General features: G+C 39.6%; 1 long non-coding RNA gene across 1 annotated transcript in view; it reads right to left on the minus strand.

Annotated features, from left to right (window-relative positions):
* The window catches only part of Gm12648, a 337,451-nt gene that overhangs the window by 152,023 nt on the left and 161,620 nt on the right, over positions 1-23,808 (minus strand). Inside the window, exon 2 of the long non-coding RNA XR_001784347.1 lies at positions 12,383-12,477. This is a non-coding gene — a long non-coding RNA (predicted gene 12648). The remainder of the gene's footprint in view (positions 1-12,382; positions 12,478-23,808) is intronic.

The raw sequence follows: 23,808 nt of genomic DNA on the forward strand, positions 1-23,808 counted from the left end.
CAGAAGTGCGAGGACGTGACTCTGGATCCCCAGAACCTACATAGAAAGCCAGCTGCGAACTGATGGTGAGCACCTAAAACCCAGGAACTAGTGAAGCTGGGGAACCAAGAGCATCCCTGAGGCTTGCTGGCCAGACAGTTTTTCTAAGTCAGTGAGCTCCAGGCTCAGAAAATTTTAATGTCAAAATTCGAAGTGGATAGCTATTGTAGCAGTGACACAATGCCATCTGCTGGACTCCACATGTTCATACAGCCCACACACACACACACACACACACACACACACACACACACACACACACACAAGAAAACACCCACAAATATATGCATACACACATACATACAAACAAAATTATAAACAAAATAAATGTTGGAGTGTCTGCTCAGCAATTAAGAGCACTTGCTGCCTTTATAAAGGACTCAAGTTCAGTTCCCAGCACTCACATGGTGCCTCGAAAATCCCTGTCACTGCTGTTCCAGAGTGTCTACTGCCCTTCTCTGATCTCTGAGGTCATTTGCATGCATACACTACACAGTCATACACTCAAGCACACACACACACACACACACACACACACACATGATAGATAGATGATAGATAGATAGATGGGTGATAGATAGATAGATAGATAGATAGATAGATAGATAGATAGATAGATAGATAGGTTATTGTATAAAGTAATAATTTTTAATTATACTAAAACTATGAAATTTTACAATAAAATTATAATTATATATTTTATATGTAAAATAAAAAACATAATATACAGTATATTTACCATAATTCTTCAAGTTTTGTCCTTTACATGTGTTTTTATAATCTACTTAGACCTTCTGCAATGTGTTCAAGCTTTCTGGGATAGCCCCTCCTTTTTCTTTATTTCTGTTTGGAACAATCTTTAGGATAAAAGGATGTGTGCATATGTGTGGTTTTTTAAAACTGTTCTCTCCTTCCACCACGTGAATTCCAAGAATTGAACTTAAGTCATCAGGCTTAGCAGCAAGTGCCAGGTTCTACGGAGCTGTATAGCCACCTCAAGATAATTTTAATCTTCTCTTTCTTTCTTTCTTTCTTTTTTTTTTGTAAATTTTATTAGTTGTCTGGGAACACAGAATGTGTTTTTATTATATTTATCCTCCCAGCTCTTCCCCAACTCACCCTCTTACCTACCCACCCAACTTCATGTTGTTTTTTGTTTGTTCGTTTTTCTGTTTTGAGGGACGTGGTTATTCTTCAAGACCAATTTTTGCTGGCCAAATATTCTTGGCTATGTGGTTTTCCACTACAGACCTTGATTTATCTTTATTTAATCTTTTCCCTTAATCTTCAACATCTCTTGTTGAAGATTTGCACCATGCAAATGTTTTGTGCATGTCTATAGTATGTGATGTGGTATATCTGAGTGTGTATGTGCTCATTCATGTGAATACAGGTATCTGCCAGCCATGACACACACGTAGAAGGCAGAGAACAACTTCAGGACAACATCTCAAGGCCCAGCCACAATGACAAACATCCTCTGGTAACGTTCTACCTCCTAACACTTCTACAGTCCTCCCAAACAGTACAACCATCAGGAAACCATGTGTCCAAAACACATGATCCACAGAGGAACATTCCACACTCAGACCACAACAGAGCTTAGCTTTCTACCCACTCAGTATCAGTTGTCTAAAGGATGAGTTTGGCTTCACAGTAGGGCAGATCCTCCAGTTTCTGTCTTACTGCCTTAAGTGTAAAAGTCAGGTCGGGAAGTCTCACTCTAACTTGATTCCATACTATTCCCTAACCAAGAAGAGTGAAGTGAAAAAGGAATAGAGAAAGGGGTGTAAAGTACTGGGAACATGCCTTTGCAGAAATTAGAAGACAGGGAAAAGAATCTCCTGTAAGGATTGCAAGGATTAAATGAGACATCTAGGGTCTTCAAAAAAGCATCCCTTACTTTCTCTGTATCTAAAAGACCCATTTTCCAGATTTTCCTCCAAATAGTCCAATCAAGCCTCCTTTGTCTCCTTAACAGAAAGTCCATGAAACCTGTGCACTGTTTCCTCCTCCTGAAATATCACTTAGAAATCCTACCCACTCCTAAAACCTCCACTGCTGCTCATGGGCTTTGGATGCAATCACCTGTTTAGTTATTTACCTGCCAGTAGGCATTTGGCCTCCGTGATTCCCATGAATGTTTGGATTGCAAAATGTCTAGGTAGACTTGTTATCTTTCCCAAAGCCAGCTTTCTCACTCACAGCCGGAAGTCTGCTTCCCCTTTCCCACACTCTGTCCTCACTACCACACTCCTAAATCTGATAAAATTGACAACCATGGTATCTTTCAGCTTGGTCTCTAAGCTTCTTCAACGTCACAACTCCTATCTTGGTATAAACCATCTTCATCTGCTCAAATCTAGTTCTCTGAAAAAGACCTTCAACTACCGCATTCAATCCAAATCCCCTTATAGAAGATACGTTTTGTCCTGTGTTGTTGCAGGGTTTTATGTGGGGGTGAGGCTGCAAGAGCTGTCACTTTCCCTAGCATCAGTTTTCTCTTTTGTTAGCACCACTTCAATTTTGCTGAATGAATACAATGCCAATGTTTACTTTCATTTTTAAAAGTTCTCTTTAATTGGCATTCTATGTATAATATATATGGCAGGTCCCCATTGACTAGAATATTTGATTAATCAAAACTGTATGTTGCTTAATCACAGAGAAGAGAAAAATTAGAGGATATGTTGAGGATCAGGGACTCAAAGAACGGTAAAGGATTTCATTACAAAAATAAAAGCCCATCAAACTAGATCAATGATTCTTTGGTTTTGCCTTTCTGGTCACTGGTAATGTTTTAATATCCTCAGGGCTCAATCGTGTAGCTCCTGTAGGTTTTGTTTTAAGTGAGCATGGTTCCTTTCAGTAGTGTTGCTTCTGTAGCAATATCTAAGTCAGCAAAATTCTCCATATGCTTATGCTATACAAATTTGTGCTTTCATCTTTGCAACTCCCTCTAAAAGACATTCTTTATCAAAGTCATCGTTGCCTTAGATGTGTTCAGACCCACCTAAATATAAAGCATTCACTTCAGTCCGCCACATGCTGTCCCCTCTGCCTTATGTACTGGAGAGAAGCCCTTTGGTTTGAAAGCTTTGCTAGTGTTTGAGAAAGTAAATCACTTTCAAGTTCAGGGTAAATGATTTCAAAGCAGTTTTAAAAGGAATCTTAATAACAACAGCCTCCTTTCCTCCACCCTCTCTCTGTTCAAGTCTGATTTTAAGCTCTTTAAATTTGATATCAAGCTTTAGATTTCCAAACCATGGAGATCTGAAACGAACTTTGGAGTTAACCACATTCCCATCTCCTCATTTTATAGTCTGGGAGAGAGAAAGCTCAGAAAAAGCATTTGTTAAAAGTCTTTATAAGGCTGCTATACCTGAGAGTTCTTCCTCTAACGGTTTGGGATGTTGAACAGGAAGGAATCCATTTCCCTTCTGCGTCTGTCTGTCTTCTTGACTCCTCAGGCCTCTGATTCCAATTTCAACATCACTCCTTACGTCCCATAAAAAGGGAGTCCACTCTCTTGTCTGCTTTTCATAACTGGTGGAGTCCTTTTTAAGCCCTTTCTACAGGGAACATTGGTGATGGAAAGGATATGATCTAAATTGAGGTTGAGCAATGTTGCCCTTGGAGATTGATGCCTCTCCAAGGAATAGCCAGGTGTTAAAAGATCCCAAGACCCTCAGTTCTGGGGTGGCAGCTGAATATCCAGAATGAAAGAGAGTTGATCTGGCTGCTCTGAGAACTTGGGGTGTGAGGACAGCGGAAGGTTAGCAGAAGCAGCACAAGTCAAGAATGAATGGAATGATTATAGCTTCTTTATTCCTTTCTGCACCACCACCACCACCCCAATACATGCATGCATGCTCGTTCACAGAAACAGCATCAGCCACTGTCTGCTCTTGCCAGTTGTCATCTATCATTTTTTTCTATACTTCCGAAAACAGAAATTATGTGGGGAAGCAAAGCAATAGACAGAGGAAGGTGCTGGGAGGAAAGTATAGTATATCTCAATCCTACCATTCAAAATGCTCTGTAGCCCAGATTAGAAATGTTCCTCTCTCCAGAATTTCTGTCTTTATCTTGTAATCTAAGGAATAAGGAACACTTGTGGGATGGATGAAAGTTCATGGCCTTTACTTCAAGCAAGCAAGAAGTCCATTTCTTGACCCTCTTTATTGTCACTAGCAAGGGAAAGAAAACTGCGTGTCTCATCTGATCTCTTTTGGTGGAGAATCTTCCTAAAGCAACAATGCTGTATTTTAATCTCAACTCTCCAACCCCTATAGAGTAGTGAATGGACAATGAATAGTTACAGTATCAACTGAAAACTGGGTTGTAAATGAGAGTGGCATAGGTCCACAGCAATCTTTCATTGAAGCTAGTGGTATGTATTGCAAGATGATACTTATTCTAAAGAATAAAATGATCATGACAAAAAGTCCTTGACATAGTCAATATTTATCTTTCAAGGTCTAGAAGTTGAAATGTAGAATTGAGTGCTCACCTATATTCTCCATATACAAAATCACTAAAACTTCAAGTCAGGTTGGTGTCCTGGTGCATAAAAATTGACTATGGGGATGTTTCTTTTTGCAAAGAAACATTCTAAAGGCAAAAGGCATGTAGAAAGTGGTTATTCTATTTCTATGGATTGAGTTCAATTATAGCTAAAGCAAACAATTGCCATAGAGCTTAGCAGCAGCCAATGAAAAGAATGGGTTTCTTGTGTGAATTGACTGCAAAGTGCCATTGATCCTACATCGTGTGAATGGCAGCACGGCTGTCTTCTGTGCCATTCCCCACCACAAACCAATAGTTTCTTGTTGTCATTGCTGTTATCACTGTAGTCATTGTTAGAGGAAAGACTCCATACTGTTTGAAAGGCATCCCCTCCAGGTTTTCTCATTCAGACAAGAAACCAGGGAAACAAAAATGGTTCAGAATGGAATGTCTGAAAACCCCAAGATCCGATTGGCGAGGTCACATAATATAACAAGAAGAATTAAAAGAAAAAATAATCAATGTGAAACCAAGACCAGAACTGTGCATTTGTAAGTACTGGTACACAAGCAAAAGGAAGGTTTTGCTACTGGCATTAGAATTGCTGGTTCACGGCTATAGAACAGAGCAGGTCAGCATCTCCTCAGTTTTGATATTTGTCAGCTTTCTAGAATTGATCCATTCCTTTACCATTGTATTAGAACAGAACTGTAGCTATGGCTGCCCTGGATAAAACACTGGTTTTGAATTTCCCTCTAGCCTGTGTCTGCTAGAGTAGGCAGCCAGGTAGACATGAGCAGAAGGGAAGAAGTTTCTGTGTGGAGCCAAAAGTAAGGAGAACATACCCACTCCTCACCCAAACTCCAACTTGCTCTACTTCTTCAGTAGTTAGACCCAGCTGATTTGGCAAAGATCTAGGCAGTAAGTAACCCGGAAAAGCAGAGTTATATTTTGGTAGCTGTGCTTACAGATGGTTAAAAAGTCCAACCTTTAATCCCAGCACTTGGGAGGCAGAGGCAGGTGGATTTCTGACTTCAAGGCCAGCCTGGTCTACAAAGTGAGTTCCAGGACAGTCAGGCCTACACAGAGAAACCCTGTCTCAAAAAATCCAAGAAAACAAAACAATCAAACAAACAAAAAAGTCCCTCTGTGGATAAATATCCTGGAAGCTCTAGTTAGGCTTCCTCTACTATATCAGAAATCAAAGCAATGACAATGGGGCGTTTTCCCAGTTACCACTTGTGCACTAATGAACATTATGATAAGCAGAGAGAAGAAAGAAAGAGAGGAGGGAAGGCAATGAGGGGAGGGGGAGAGGGGAGGGGGAAGGGAAGGGAAGGGAAGGAAAGGAAAGGAAAGGAAAGGAAAGGAAAGGAAAGGAAAGGAAAGGAAAGGAAAGGAAAGGAAAGGAAAGGAAAGGAAAGGAAAGGAAAGGAAAATGTCAGGGTCTTTCCTGTCCTGTATCATGAAAAGTAAGAAGGAAATATGTCCTGGTCATTAAAGCATTATTGTCCTTTCATTAGCAGGGTGGTTTTTGCACACCTCCACTGGAGTTTCACTTATGTACTCATGTTAAGAAATAATAAAGTTGGCAGACTGGCACATAAGCAAAAGTGGGTATAAAACATAACTGCAAGTTGAGGAACCTAATAATGACATCATAAGCTAGCAGGGACCCTATCAAACTCCTTAAATGCACACTACTAGAGCTTGGCATGGAGGCAATGTCTATAAGCATGAAAAGCCAGAGGCAAAAGTCAAAGAACCATTGTTCAAGTTCAGCATGGTCTACATGGCAAGTTCCTGCCAATCAGGGCAACATAATGAAACTGTCTCAAAATAAACAAACAAACAAAAAAATCACAATGAATAATCCAACAATGAAGTACCCACACTGGGTTGGCCCACTCCTTATATCTGAAGTTTTCCTTTACTTTCCTAAGTAAACCTTTGTTTTAACTACCTTCTGGCTGAATTCTTTCTACTGAGAAGACAAGAAATGGAAGAGAACTCCATCATTTCACTTCAACACAGCTCCTTCTGGACAAATAAGCCCTGCCTGCTGCTTGTCATTACAGCCTCTTATTAGTAAAAGTTGTTAATAAAAGGATTTAGAAGATGGGAAAAGTCCAGGGTAAGCTTGTTAATTGGAAAGATATTCATGTCATGTTATGATCCCAACATAAACAGCACAGTGGATTTAAGGATGCACAGGGGGCTGAGAACTTAGGAGTCAAGGCGTCCTCTGGAAGGCACTTGGTAAGAAAGGTTTGGAAGAAATACCTAAGAAGCCACTGAGCTGTGTATTAAATGAACGTGTCTCACTTGAGCTGTCTTGCTTCTGTTACTGCGCTTCAGTCAGTAAAGCACTCTCTCTTGTTTAGCAAGACTAAGGAGAACACAAAGGAAGAGATCAGCTACAAATATGCAAGTGACTCCTGTTTGATCAATGAAATTGAAGATGAACTAAATCTTGTAAGTCAGATGTCTCTACCATTTTTATAGAGTGGCTTTCATAGTAAAAGACTTTATATAGGCAATATGTCCTAGGGTGTTGACTATATGTACTAATTTGACTTTGGTTCCACACAAGTGCATTAATTTAGTGTCCATGTAGCTTCTTCAGCTACAATTAGTGTTAGTAATGACTGTGGCTTTTTTAGTGGCCAAGATTGATGAGATCTGTAATTGTGGTGCCAATTGGGGTACAATTCTGTTTGGCCAGGCTTGTTCACAGGAATCCTAGGTATGGTATGTCCAACTGCAAGTGTGATACACCCATCTGTTTCTATAGCATATTCAAGAGTAAAACATTTTGGTGAGTCCACATGGTTAGTGGATCACTGTCTGCTCAGAAGCAGGGTAGAAGACCTGCCAGAGTCTGAAGGCTTTATGAGCAGGGCTAGAAAGTTTTTGGTCACTTAGCTTCTTCTTCTGTTGATGTTATAAAACACACTGACAAGAGCAAGAAGGGTTTCATTTAGCTCACAGTTCATGGTACTTCTATCATGGTGAAGAAGTAAAGGCAGAAAGGGCTGGAAGTACCTGGTTGTGTGCCAAGAAGATAGCAAAGAATGTATGCCAACTACTCTGCTCCCTTTCTCTGCCTATTAAGCCCAGAATCCCAATAAATGCATGGTACCACCCACAGTGGGTGGGAATCCCCAACTCAATTAACACAGGCAAGATAATCTCCCATAGGCATACCCAAAGGGCTATGTTTCAGGTGACTCTAGATTCTGCCAAGTTCACAATTAACACTATCAAAGATGTCTACCCAGCTGTTTCCTAGGATTGAGAATGGGCAGGACCAAGTGTTCCCATGTGCCAATCTCCTGAGAACAAACAACTTAACTGCTTCTATGGCCATAGGAGAATGAGTAGAGCTCAAAGAATTGCTTTGCTCATTCCCTTGCAGGTTTGGAGGTAGGCCAGCAAGCTTCTTCTGTTTATCTAAGCCTCTGGGTGCCAAACCACTCAAGCCTACTTACCTGTCTATTTTTTGATACATGAACAGGTCCACTTATCTACTTCTAGAACATCAGTAGAGTAGGCAGAACTACTTTTTGGGCTAAGAAGTGGGTTTGTTGAATCACCTGGATATTTTTAAGACAGTGGGGGTGAAAGGGCTAGCCAGTCTCCTATTTGGCTCATGGGACAATGTCACCCAATGTGCTAAGTCATTCCAGCTGTTTCCTCTCATGATCTCATATGGGTGTGGTACCTAGATGGCTCCATGCAATGAAAGCCTGGATAAAGAAGGGTAAAACACAGTATGAGTTCTTTCTCCAGGGCATTTATAAGTGTGGAAACATGACAGCTCCCAAAATGGGGATTCAGGCTTGTACAGGCCTTGGGGTTCTTTTGCAATAAATATCTCAGGTGACTTGAGTGTGAGTACAGCATACCAGTAGCCTCATGGTTATTCTTTCTCTACTGAATAAAGTCCTAATTAGATTAGGGTTGATCTTCAGGGATGGGACAATAGATGCTGTGTGTTTAGCTATGGTGTATCTCCCTGTCTGCCATATCTCAGAGGTATCCCCATTACACTCTGACACTTTGTTTCCATTGCTCAGATGCAATAGCTTTTTCTTTCAGTATTTCTGTATGCTGGGTGGTGTGAAATGCATTTCTGGTCAGCCTTCTTGCTAAGGTTCTCCTTCATTTCTTCACAACAAGTTTGACAACTATTCATGATTGGTAGCACTTCTTCCAGCAATTTAAAAACATTGCCCTGATCTCTCCTGCCTATAACATCCCATTGATAGTCTAAAAGGGATTTCCTATATATGGTAATCCTCTTTTTTCTTGATGCATTCAAAAGTTCCAGGTTCTTACTTTTGGTAATCTGATTTAAATGTTTGTCAGTGTCAGTGATATCTTTGAGTGGAACAAACTTGGAACCAATTTAGATCTCATGTACCTGAATTCTCATGTTTCTCCCATGATTTGTGAAATTTTCTGGCATTGTTTCCTTAAATAAAGTTTCTGCTCTTTTGATTCTCCTTTTGCTACTTTTACATTGCATGCATTAACTCTCATTGAGTTCATTAAATGATTTTTATATCTATTTTTCAATTATTTTGTTCATATATTATTTCAAGATTTCATTTAGTGTTTATCAATGTCTTCTTATCCCATGCTGAGCTTCCTTAAAACAACTGTTCTGAGCTCTTTGTCCAGCTATTCATACATTCCTAAATCTTTGCAGTCAGTTAATAGAAAATTATTCTCAAGGTAGACTGTCCTCAGACCTTCTCCACTCTTGCTGTTTCCCAAGCCCCAAGCCCTCAGGCTTGTCCTTATCACTACAATATAACATTAGATGCAGTCTCCTTTGCCCACTGTTCACATCTCCTGTGGATCCCAAAGACTGTTCCCCACCACTGCCCCAGACCTCACTTCTCACACTCATTACTGCACCCCAGCATCTAAACAGGCATTCTCTATGAACACACCAGCTGAGAAGGTCAGTAAAATATGAAACACACAGCCATTCCAGCTATCACAAGCTCTGAAAATCCAGAAAGAAAACAGAAACAAAAGAACAAAGCACCCACCCAACAAAGATAAACCTAGAAATTGGCACCTAAACCAATAATCAACCTAAATACAGATGCCTAGAATATAAGAACACAATCAGTAGTGGCCAGAACAATATGTTATCACTAAAACCCAGCCATCTCATCACAAAAGGACCTGAATATTCCAAAATAACTGAAACATAAGAAAAAGACTGTAAACCCAACTATATGAAGAGAAAATTAATAAATCCCTTAAAGAATACCAAGAATAAAGAAACAAACATTGAAAGAAACAAAATAAACTTTTCAAGCCCTAAACATGAAAATAGATAAAACACAGGGGGGGGAGGGGGTGACTGAGAGAATTGTGGAAATGAAAAGTTTAGGAATCTGAACAGGAACCACAGAGGCAAGCTTCCCCAACAAAATATAAGAGATGGAAGAGAGAATTCCAGGCATTGAAACTATAATAGAAAAAAATATATACATGAGTGAAGATTTTTTTTAAAATTCCTGACACAAAACATCCAGGAAACCTGCAACATTATGAAAAGATCAAACCTAAGAATAATAGGAATAAAAGAAGGAAAAGAAATCCAGCTCAAAGGCTCAAAAAATATTTTAACAAAATCATAGAAGAGTTCCTTTGTGATTGTGTTACCTCACTCAGGATGATGCCCTCCAGGTCCATCCATTTGCCTAGGAATTTCATAAATTCATTCTTTTTAATAGCTGAGTAGTACTCCATTGTGTAAATGTACCACATTTTCTGTATTCATTCCTCTGTTGAGGGGCATCTGGGTTCTTTCCAGCTTCTGACTATTATAAATAAGGCTGCTATGAACACAGTGGAGGATGTGTCCTTCGTACCAGTTGGGACATCTTCTGGATATATGCCCAGGAGAGGTATTGCTGGATCCTCCAGTAGTACTATGTCCAATTTTCTAAGGAACCGCCAGACTGATTTCCAGAGTGGTTGTACAAGCTTGCAATCCCACCAACAATGGAGGAGTGTTGCTCTTTCTCCACATCCTTGCCAGCATCTGCTGTCACCTGAATTTTTGATCTTAGCCATTCTGACTGGTGTGAGGTGGAATCTCAGGGTTGTTTTGATTTGCATTTCCCTGATGATTAAGGATGTTGAACATTTTTTTCAGGTGCTTCTCAGCCATTTGGTATTCCTCAGGTGAGAATTCTTTGTTTAGTTCTGAGCCCCATTTTTAATGGGGTTATCTGATTTTCTGGAGTCCACCTTCTTCAGTTCTTTATATATATTAGATATTAGTCCCCTATCTGATTTAGGATAGGTAAAGATCCTTTCCCAGTCTGTTGGTGGCCTTTTTGTCTTATTGGCGGTGTCCTTTGCTTTACAGAAGCTTTGCAATTTTATGAGGTCCACACAATTGTGGTACCCCATTCCCAAAGACAACATACACATAGCTTATTGACCATATAGAGGGAAGACAGGTACCTGCATGGAACAGAGGAGTATATTCTAGTCTCTTTGGTATAAAAAGATACTCTGCAGGTTACAGAAAGACAAACCTGAACACCAATCCAGTCACACATCCTTTGACCATCTGTCCTGCCTGCAAGATGTGTTCTGGAAATGGTGGTGCAGAACTTGTGGAAGTGGCCAAACAGTGTCTGGTTTAACTTAATACCCACTCCACAAGAACGGCCTCATGCCTGACATTGCATAAATAGCAGGGAAGTGAAGATTGGATAGCTCAGAGAACCTAGGATAGAATTAAACTCAACTAAACTGAGAGGGAGCTGAGCAAGCCATGAGAAGCAAGACAGTAGGCAATACTACTTCTTAGCCACTGCAACAATTCCTGCCTCTAGGTTCCTGGCCCTGACTTGTCCTGACTTCCTTTGATGATGAGGTGTAAGCTGAAATAAACCCTTCTCTACCTCCCCCCACAAAGAAAAAAAATACTTTCACTTTAGTGACATCACTCTTCCTTGTATCCTCTGCTCCCCAGATCTCCCAGCCACTCAGTTTTGTTGGTCTCTTCAGTGTTATAGTAGGCAAGAAGTAGGTTGGCCTGTGGGGAATGTCCTGCACAGTCAAGGAACCTGGGATCTTACTCACCATCTTCTTGCTCTTTTATGTCAAGAATAATGAGCTGAGGGATTCTGTCTCCATACTGAGCTGTTTCACTTTAGGTGGACATGAGACAGCTAAAGTGAAATTGGTAAAAAGCATCTATTCTCCAGGGACTAGAAAACATCTCCATGAATAAAACACTGTTGTTCAAGCACATAAACCAGAGTTCACAGCCCCAGCACTCGTGTAAAAGCTAGGTATGTATTCACGCCCATCTATAACTCACTGAGCAGCCTGAGCAAGAAGATCCCAGAGGCTCACTGGACAGCCTAACTAGCTCAAATGGTGGGCTTTGTTTTAGTAAGAGATCATGTCTCAAAACATGAGATGGAGAGGAATAGAGAAAGATGCCTGATACTTACCTCTGAACACACGTGTGTCCACTAGCATATACAGCACATACAGGCATACAATACACACATCAACTTCCCAAATTTTGGTTCTAATAGTATCCTGGACCTTCTCCCTGGGACTGCAAAACTCCTACAAAGGCATACTTTCCCATGGGTCATTATCAAGATCAAGATGTCATAGGAAAGGATGGTAAAATATTAAAATATGAATAAATTATTTTTTAAAATGGCTTTCATTCTACCATCTTGCTAATGACAAAATCTCTAGCCTCATATTCAAACCATCATATTCTCAGGTATTTCGGTAAAAACATTCTTTTCTTGAGTACTCAATGACTTACCTCCCCTTACTTCTTTGAGTGTCCAGAAGCTCTAATACCACCACCACTTGGAAAAGTTGCTCAGTTGAAACAACAGCTTGAAGCCACAGTAACTCCTGCAAAATATGTCTTCATTTTATTTTATTATTTTATTTAAATTTAATTTTTTAATTAATTTATTTATTTTATGTATATGAGTACACTGTAGCTGTCTTCAAACACGCCAGAAGAGGGCATCTAATCATACTACAGACAGTTGTGAGCCACCATGTGGTTGCTAGGATTTGAACTCAGGAACTCTGAAAGAGCAGTCAGTGCTCTTAACCAGTGAGCCATCTCTCCAACCCTGTCTTTATTTTTACAAGGGAATTTTTTTTTGTTTTCTCTTTCTCTCCTTTCCTTCTAGCACATTGTATCACATCTCCTTGTATTTACTTTACTGAGACATTATTAAATATCATTTTTGCTAAAGTGATAAATGAATCTAAATTCAATTTGGTATACATTAAAATATGCTATCTACAAAATCAAGCCCACGTTCCTGAACATCTTGTTTCTCTATTCTTTTTATCTATCTATCTATCTATCTATCTATCTATCTATCTATCTATCTTTATTTATTTATTATTTTGGTTTGGTTTTGGTTTTGGTTTTTCCAGACAGGGTTTCTCTGTATAGCCCTGGCTGTCTTGGAACTCACTAAGTAAACCAGGCTGGCCTTCAACTCAGAAATCTACCTGCCTCTGCCTCCCAAGTCCTGGGATTAAAGGCATGAGCCACCACTGCCTGGCGTTTCTCTATTCTATTGTAGTGATAATACCTGTGATGGGAGCCATACTATATAATCCTCAGCAAGCATGCTGTTATTTCTCATTTCTAAGTCTTCTTTACACATTCATTTTCTCTGTCTTAAATGTTCTTTCCCATTTAATTGGCCTGAGAATACCCTTTTCATTCCCCCAAATCGCAGCTAGGAACCTTCTCTGTAAGAGGCTCTACACCTCAGTAAGAAAGCACTCGTCTACTGGACCCTGGTACACTGCAGCCATTTTAAACTCTGACATGTATTCTGGAATTTTTCTTGTCTTTTTATATCCATAAACCATCATAGCATGTATTTACCTAAGAGATTTTCGCAAATGAATAAGTGAGTGAGTGGATGAATGAATGAACACCTCCATTTCTTTTGGAACTGAGTAAAATTCAAAGTCATTTAGGCCTTTTTCTTGAGACCTAGAGAGTTGACAACTTTGCATCATCATTATTAAAGTCACGTAGGTTATCTGACTCCATGCAGAGAAAATTAAAATAACAGAAGCAAAGATTTTATCCATTAGGAAATGTGTGTAGTGCTGACACTCTGATATTTATCTTGCTCACTCCTAATTTCTTCAGATCCCTCACATCAGAGTAGTTAAGATCTTCCCTTTTCTTATCTCTGAATAAATTAAATTTCTGATTAGCACCAAAGGAAACTTTTGCACAAAGGAGTCTTTTTAAATGAGAATATTCTTGCAGGGCTGATTTCAGAGGTGGGTCCTCAACTGCACCAGGACACTGTGTTGCCAACCTTTAAATTCAGTAAAGCTCACCCTCTTACAGAGTCATAATGTCGGGGGTTGTGGGCATCCTATTGAATGCCTCCTTTCTCCTGTTCAAGTCTACAAGGATAAATAGGAAAGCAATTGATTTTAATCATTTAAATTATCATTACACAGTCATAGCTGAGCATGCTGGCCCTCACAAACTACTCTGTCTCTATACTTCTGTGGTCAAATAATTTGTGGTGGATCAAGCAATAATTAAAATATTTAGAACAGACAATGGTGAGCTGGTATGGTCATATTAAATATAATGTTTTTCTAAGTCTGCAGAATAAAGGGGCAACTCACAACTATGGAAAAAGAGAAGATAATTTTTAAAAAGTTACCTTTATAAAAATAAAATTTCAAAGTTCAGGTAATTTGAATGAGAATGGTACATATAGGCTCACACTTTGAGTGCTGGGTTCCTAGTTGGCAGACTGTTTAGGAAATAGTAGGAGGTATGGTCCTATGGGAAGAGGTGTGTCACTGGAGGTGGGTTTGGAGGTTTCAAAAACTCACACCACGTCCAGTCTCATTCTCTCTGCCTCCTGCCTTCAGCCAAGGATGTAAACTCTCAGCTACTACTCCACTGTCATACCTTCCTCCTGCCATGCTCCCTGCCATAATGATTATAGAATAGCCCCTTAAAATTGTAAGCAAGCCCCTAATTTACTGCTTTCTTCCATAAATTGTTTTGGTTATGGTGTTTCTTCACAACAGTAGAACAGTAAACAAGATACAAGTGATATTTTGGTAAATAATTCTGCATTAGTCTTCAAGCTCCAAACAAATAATCCCTTCCTAGGTCCAGAGATTTATCAGCTCTCAAGCATCAAATACAAAGGGTCTTTTCTTGGTAGTGATACTTACATCTTGGAGCTAAACAATTGCTGTATAATTGAACTTGAGGCCTGTTCAATTACAGAGAATTAATGTCTGGTACTATGAACCAGGACAACTACCATTAGCTGGAGAGATCATAGATCCAAGAGAAGAACTGGCTAGTGCCATTTTATTCTTTCTAACTGTATTCTAAGCAGTTATTCTTATACCAACAGATAGATATATCCCTTACATCTCACCCAAAAAAGCTCATTTGTGCAAGAGATGGAGGCTAGAACAGAGGTTTAAACTCATAGAAAAATGCATCTAAGAAGCATGGGATGTCCAGTCCAAATTGGTACATCTACAACACAACCCTTACACTTAAGACTTGTCAGATCACCTAAATACTGCATGATGGTGTCTTCTAGACAGAAAAGCCATGAAATCTAACAGTATAGTTACCTACACAAGACCTAGATAATGACAGCACCAGTGGACATAGGCCTCATGATACAACCAGAAGCATTCTCATCTACATAAATCTGATTATTAAAGACATAATGAAGGAATAGTCCCTATGAACTAAAGTTCCTACTAGATTCCAAGAATGAAAACTAGTAGTTTAAAACAGTCACACTTATAGATGGGATGAAAAAAATTGTTTAGAAAATCTATTTATAGCTCATCTTTTCTGTAAGCCTAATAGTGGCTAAGTAATTCAGTCTATGTCTATGGTTCCCACGCTAAATAATGCTATTCATATGTAAAGGGAAGCATTTAAAATGAATGAACAACCTAGATAGAAATAGGTCACTTTAATGTTTTGGCATCATCAGACAGGACCAGGTCCTCCCCAACAGTTATACTATCCAACCCCTTATGTTTAAACTAAAACCAAGGTTTGTCAGTCTCAGCAGTGTGAGAACTTTGGACTGACTAATAACTTGTTGCCAGAGCTTCCCTATGTAACTTAGTAGCATCTCAGGGAAGAGTGATTATCATAGCAGAAGAATTCAGGGTCAGTCTAATTTTAAAGGGCAAAATAGGAGGAAAGGTCAGAGAATAGTTGATTGCCAACTACTAGACAGGAAAATATATGCTTAACAAAGGTCATGGGATACTAAGATAATCGGTCCAACATTATTCCTGGTATTTGTGAAGGTATTTTTAAATAATACTGACATCTACTCAGACTGAGTAGAGAAAATTATCCTCATAATACACAGCCTGGACTAATCATATGAAGACCTGACAAGAGAAAAGACTGAGTCATGTTTTGGCTGAGGCATTGGCCTATTCTGACTTTAGTCTCAAACTTACACTAATGACTCAACAAAAACTCAGCCTTGATAATTAATTGCATAACCAACAATTACATAATTGTTGTAATCTCAAAACACATACACAATAATAAGAGATGTTTCTGATTAGTCACCTATGTACAGTAAGTACCCACAAACTCTTGTGTAAGGTCACTTCACTCTACTTGATTCACATTTTGATCAGCATAAATCTTACCAGAATGGAGAAAAAAAATGTGTCAGGATTGAGATGTCCAGATTCCAAGATATTTTGGTGCCCAGAAAATTGTAGAATCTCCAGTCAAAACTGACATTCACATTAGCCAATTATCTGTCTCTATCTAGAGACAACAGGTTTTGTGTTAGGCATCATTTCCCAGACTCTGAGTAGAGACCAGACACTCTGGGACAGAGGCATCTGTCTGCCTAGTGCCTCCACCATCCAAGCCTGTGTGGCATCATTGTCACCCTCAAGCCCCTTCAGCTGCAGCTGCCCCAGTGACCATACATAAAGAACTACTCAGGGGCTCTATCTATATATCAACTAACTTGAGAAATTTTATAAAGTTTACTGATCTATCTATCATTTAGATTAAGAAGTAGTACAGGAAAAATTACTCTTTGTAACATCTGAAGTAGGAAAATAGCATTGTTTCTATGACAACCTTGGACTTTTAGTAAACTTCATTCTGTAAGCCACCCTCCCAGCAGAAGTTTGAAGGAGAAATAAATTGTATTCACTTTTTCATTTTTAATACTTTTAAAAAGATCAATTTTAAAGACATCATTTCTCTCTCCCCCTTGTTCCCTTTAATCTTCCCCGGGCACCACTCTTGTTCTACTGAAAATTAATGGCTTCTGTTTTCTTTAATCATAGATATATAAATACAAACTGCTCAGTCCATATAATGTTATCTGTATGTACATGATTTTAGTGCTGGCCTCTTGGAATTGTATAACAAGGATCATAGTAGAAAAGAGACCAGACACCCTATAGGAACAAGAGGAACAGAAAGTTTGCTGTGAGGTTTCATCTCCTCAAAGTTCTAGAGAAACTTCACTCACAACGTCTCATCAATACGGCTACCTAAACAATACCTGAAAAGGATGACACCAACAGACATGCTCACATGGAAAGATAAAAGTTCTCACGGCCTCAACCCTAAACAAAACACTGCATGCACCTAAGGAAGTCTAAGAGAAGAAGAAAAGTTCTTCCCCATGGTGGAGCTACCAAATGTGCATTGTCTTTGGAAAAATTAAAGAACATCATTTTATAGTCTCATTCTTCACAGGTCAATAAGAAAGTATAATTATAGTTTTGAACTTCATAGTATGTATGCACCTGAGAGCACAGAGATGTGTTCAAGCAGATGGTATCAAGCATAACCATTCTGAAGAATTAGAAGAAAACTGCAGAAACTACTTGTACAACAACATATTTATGCAAAACAAGTAGAATATGTCAGATCAAAGATCACAAATGACGTTCCTATGTTTCAAAAATAGATATATAAATCATGCCAGATTGAAACATCCACTGAATTGTATCACTCACAGCACTCTGGACAACCCCAGATCAGTTTGAAAACTAGGATTCACAAACTAGGTTAAATCCCAGATGCCGTAAAGCTGACAGCTCCAAAGTCCAAAGCATCCTGTCAGTATGAAACATATTTTTAAAGTATATGTGTGGGGAGAGGTATAATTTTTAAATAGTCTTATCCTGAATTGTGACTTTAAAAACCAGCAACTCCAGCATAGCTATTGCATTTCTTCATGTAAAAAGAACAAAATTCGGTTTTGATTCATAACAGTGCTAAGAATAATGCAGTATCATCCATTTAAAATGCAATAGGCAAAAGGTAAATATATGAATGAGACATGCAGATCATGGTATTATCAGTAGACATAATCGAGCATAGTCCAATTGCATCTTACCTGAAGTACCACACTGTTCTTAGGACCAGATACTAACACTACTTGAGCAAGAACTGATTAGCTGCTGGCCAAGCCAGCCGCAGGAAGGAGAAATCTTCTCCTCGGTCCTTGCTTCAATAAACTCAACAGCTGGATAGAAAGGGAAATGGAGTAGCTGAGATGAGAGTCCTCCACCTATCCTTCATCCAGGGTGGTCACTGTAGGCACTAAGAGGGAAATATATCCAGAATCTTGACTTTTGTAGTACAGCTCCACATATCTGAACTTACTCTGCACTGAGGTAGTTTGTACAATAGAAGAGAGATGATGTCTCAAGAAGAAACTAGAGGCCAGATGCTGAGTCACCAAAAATGTGATGCTGATATTACTGTGGAAAAACTGAGTTAATAATTGTCATAGATGTAGCTTTCCTTACAGTTACCAGAATGGCTTTGAGAATTGATAGACTTCCCAATTTCTGAATCCAATGTTTCATTTTGAGCTACGTTGTTAAGTAACTACTTACTAGATGTCACCCGTGCCCCGCCCCCCCAACCCCCAAATATGGTCAACATTATAAAAAACAAAGACTGGAAGATCAAGACTCAATGGTATTTCTGACCCTAGGAAAAGTTGATAGCTTGATTTTTTAATACATAACTATTAACCTGGCTCTGAGTCCTAACCCTTATAAGATTATCAGAAAAAGGGATATCAAGAAGAAAAACATCACTATGCCCTTCTGTTCAATAAAAATTCCAAGCAAGATTGTCAATCACCTGAACAGGGCAACAGACCTCAAGAAAAGATGTTTGTTCTAGAAAGCCCTCAAAAAGCAGCATAAAAGTCTGTCTACGATGGAGATTGAGACAGGGTCTTTTCGGCCACTGTTGGCATTCACCCATTGGGAGCATACATTATAATAAATATTGCCTATTTCACATGCCATGTTCTCTGTTTCTCACCAAAATATCTCCAATAGATATTTCAAGAACCAAGGCAATAAGCCAAGTCCAGATTGAAAGCCCAGTGGCATGTTAACATTTTTGTTTTTTCATCTTAATCCTGGTAAGATGTGAACTCACTTTCTTAGGTTAAGACCAAAGAATTTCCTGCTTCTTTTTTTTTAAATATTTTTATTAGGTATTTTTCTCATTTACATTTCCAATGCTATCCCAAAAGTCCCCCATACCCCCCTCACTCCCCTACCCACCCACTCCCACTTTTTGGCCCTGGCGTTCCCCTGTACTGGGGCATATAAAGTTTGCAAGTCCAATGGGCCTCTCTTTGCAGTGATGGCCGACTAGGCCATCTTTTGATACATATGCAGCTAGAGCCAAGAGATCCGGGGTACTGGTTAGTTCATAATGTTGTTCCACCTACAGGGCTGCAGATCCCTTTAGCTCCTTGGGTACTTTCTCTAGCTCCTCCATTGGGGGCCCTGTGATCCATCCAATAGCTGACTGTGAGCATCCACTTCTGTGTTTGCTAGGCCCCGGCATAGTCTCACAAGAGACAGCTATATCTGGGTCCTTTCAGCAAAATCTTGTTAGTGTATGCAATGGTGTCAGCGTTTGGAGGCTGATTATGGGATGGATCCCTGGATATGGCAGTCTCTAGATGGTCCATCCTATCATCTCAGCTCCAAACTTTGTCTCTGTAACTCCTTCCATGGGTCTTTTGTTCCCACTTCTAAGGAGGGGCAAAGTGTCCACACTTAGGTCTTTGTTCTTCTTGAGTTTCATGCGTTTAGCAAATTGTATCTTATATCTTGGGTATCCTAAGTTTCTGGGCTAATATCCACTTATCAGTGAGTACATATTGTGTGAGTTCCTTTGTGATTGGGTTACCTCACTCAGGATGATGCCCTCCAGGTCCATCCATTTGAAAAAAAAATTTCCTGCTTCTTTAATGGTACAGGCTATCCCTTCCTTTCCTAATTCCAGAACTGTATGCCTCGGATAACTCATTCCGGCTGGTTTGCACTCCCATCACTTATTGCACCTGAGCTTACTAGCTCAGCTATATTTTTGGCACACCAGCTACTTTTGTGCAATATTTTCTGAGTATGTATCACTCTGTTGCTTCCTTTGCTACTTTCATTGCTAATAAAAAACTCAACTGGTGAGATGCATGTGGTTATTTTCCTTAACTACTTTCCCGTTGTGTGCTGTGGTTATTTTCCATATAGACCACATATTAATTTGGTGGAATCCAATCTTTATTCTCCTTTGCATATACTCAAGGACAATTTAGTGGAAGAGTCATCCCTACCTTCTGAAATGTTATACCTTTATTACATGTTCCTGTTATTAGGTTGTAGTGGTTTCCATATAAGATTGAGGAAGAAGTACCAGACCTTAAGTAATGGGACTCTTTGTTGTATATTTGATTGGTTTTTGGGTTGTTTTGTTTTGCTTTGTTCAAAACAAGGAATTACTATGAAACCCTGATTGGCCTGGAACTTACCATGGAGACCAGGTTGGACTTACACAGAATTTGACCCACCACACTCAGCCTAGACCTCTTTTGTTCTGAGGACTGATTTTACTTGATTTATCAACCTGAAGAGAAAATTACAAACTCCCCAATGGCCACTTGCCTCTAATATATTGTAGCCTGGATTTTCAGCTTATTTTTCTCAACCTCCAACTCCATCTGCAGATTGATATTTCCAGTTTCTTTCAGGAAGGAAGTTCTGCTGCACCTGAAAGGGGACTCATGCTTGCACTACGGACCAGAAACATACTTGAAATAGTGTATGAAGAATGTGGCTTCCTAGACCGACCTAGATATTTTATGAAGCAGAAAAGGTATATACAGCTCTCAGGTTTTCAAGTAAAAGAAGACCCCTTAATTACTCCGGCCCAAGAAGAAGGGATATCTTCTCGATAAACCCCTTGTGTTCAGTGGTCAAATGGGTAGCTACCCTCTAATCTCTATTGATTTACCTCTCAGATGTATCCTTCATAATTGATCCCCAACCCTTAGAAAGAAATTGGCTTGTCCTAAAACAAGATTTATGCAGGCAAGATAAATTTCAGCCATGACCATGGCTCTCATAAAATGGAAGCCAGTTGGAAGAAGTTGTCTTTGATATTTGAGAGAAGTTCCTTTGATAGAGCCTCTTCCTGATAAATCTAAGAGAACTATACCTTTGACAATATCACCACCTACTGGAAAAATAAGTCCTGTTCCCTACATCCAGGATCTTACTAATGCTCCTAATCCACCTACTCAGATCTATTCCTTGCATGCTCTTAGGGATGTGGATTCATTATAGCAGAATCCATTACAGTAGAATACCCTTTTATCTATGTAAGGCTTTGAGCAATTGAAGCATGATTTGGGTAGTTTCTCTGATTATTCTGATAAGTATATAGAATTTAACAACTTTACCAAAATATAAATTATTTTAGAAAAATGTTGATGCTACTATGGGATAGAGTATTGCTGATCCTGAAAGAACTAGAATGAATCAAAGGGCTAGATGATGGACAAATTACCTACAAACAATAGATCCTAAATACTCTATAGGTCCTGAAGCAGTCTTGACAGATTCCCTGTGATAAACTGTAACACCTAGAGTGATGGGTGCTAACATGCTGTTATTGGTGTGCTAGAGAGACTAAATAGTAGTAAATTAAAATGAGTAAACCATGCCAAACTAGCAACTCTTTACCATGGGCTCAATGAATATTCTACTGCCATTTTTTGGCTATTTTTTAATTAGATATTTTCTTTATTTACATTTCAAATGTTCTCTCCCCTTTCCTCATTTCCTCACCGAAACCCCCCTATCCCATTCCCCCTCCCCCTGCTCACCAACCCACCCACTCCTTTTTCACTGTCCTGGCATTCCCCTACACTGGACATCAAGCCTTCACAGGACCAAGGGCTTCTCCACACATTGATGTCCAACAAGACCATCCTCTGCTACATATTCAGCTAGAGCCATGCATCCCTCTGTGTGTACTTTTTGTTTGGTGGTTTACTCTGTGAGCGCTCTGATGGTACTGGTTGGTTAATATTGTTGTTCCTCCTATTGGGCTGCAAACCCCTTCAGCTCCTTGGGAACTTTTCTCTAGCTCATCCATTAGGGACTCTGCTCAGTCCAATGGTTGGCTGAGAGCACCTACCTCTGTATTTGCTAAGCACTGGAAGAGCCTCTCAGAAGACAGCTATATCGGGCTCCTGTCAGCAAGCACTTGTTGGCATCCACAATGAAGCCCAAGAAGGAAGACCAAAGTGTGGACACTTTGGTCCTTCTTAGAAAAGGGAACAAAATATCCATGGGAGGAGATACAGAGACAAAGTGTGGAACAGAGACTGAAAGAAAGACCATCTAGAGACTGCCCCACCTGGGGATCCATCCCATATACAGTTACCAAACCCACACACTATTGTGGATGTCTACTGCCTTTTTAGAGCATTGTCAGAACACTATACAAAAGCACAACCTACCTAACTAATCACTTAATTTTAGAGGAAATTTAAAAAAAAATTTAACACAGTTAAAATTCCTGGTGATGGACACAGCAAATCATGTGTTCTACCACTAGAATGGAAAGGGAAGAGAAGGGAAGGAGTACGAAAGGGAAAGGGAAGGGAGAGGGAAGAAGGTCAAGTAGAGAGATGTTTGCAAAATGTATGCAAAAACTCCCACTCCCATATGGGATGACATAAGATCCCCCACTGGGAATATCCCAGAGGAAATAATCAGAAGATGGATGCTATTTCTGTCAATAGACAGAAAACTAGAAAAACGTTGGCTCAAATACTAGATGGTCTCCTAAGATTCTTTGCAGCAAATATTAAAAAAAAAATGGCACCAGTGATCTTACTGCTCCAAAGAATGAAAGACTCTTGGACAAGAGACCCAAATGTTACACCTTGAATAAGTTCACAGCTGGCCACTGACTGAAGCCTCAATAGAATGTCTCCTTGAGAAAATATAGATTTCAGAGATGGGATTCTTTTTTTTTCAGTTTTTCTCTTTTTTTAATTAGGTATTTATTTCATTTACATGTCCAATGCTATCCCAAAAGTCCCCAACCACCCACTCCCACTTCTTGGTCCTGGCGTTCCCATGTACTGAGGCAGATAAAGTTTGCACGACCATGAGCCTCTCTTTCAACTGATGGCCGACTAGGCCATCTTCTGATACATATGCAGCTAGAGAAATGAGCTCTGGGGGGTACTGGGTAGATCATATTGTGGTTCCATCTATAGGGTTGCAGATCCCTTTAGTTCCTTGGGTACTTACTCTAGCTGCTCCATTGGGGGCCCTGTGATCCATCCAATAGCTGACTGTGAGCATTCACTTCTGTGTTTGCTATGCCCTGGCAGAGTCTCACAAGAGACAGCTATATCTGGGTCCTTTCGATAAAATCTTGCTAGTGTATGCAATGGTGTCAGCTTTTGGAGGCTGATTATGGGATAGATCCCCGGATATGACATCTTTAGATGGTCTATCCTTTCGTCACAGGTCCAAATTTTGTCTCTGTAACTCCTTCCATGGGTGTTTTTTTCCCAATTCTAAGAAGGAGCAAAGTGTCCACACTTTGGTCTTCGTTCTTCTTGAGTTTTATGTGTTTAGCAAATTGTATCTTATATCTTGGGTATCCTAAGTTTCTGGGCTAATATCCACTTATCAGTGAGTACATATTGTGTGAGTTCCTTTGTGATTGGGTTACCTCATTCAGGATGATGCCCTCCAGGTCCATCCATTTGCCTAGGAATTTCATAAATTCTTTGTTTTAAATAGCTGAGTAGTATTCCATTGTGTAAATGTACCACATTTTCTGTATCCATT

Source organism: Mus musculus, chromosome 4 (assembly GCF_000001635.26).
Source record: "Mus musculus strain C57BL/6J chromosome 4, GRCm38.p6 C57BL/6J".
NCBI classification, from domain to species: domain Eukaryota; kingdom Metazoa; phylum Chordata; class Mammalia; order Rodentia; family Muridae; genus Mus; species Mus musculus.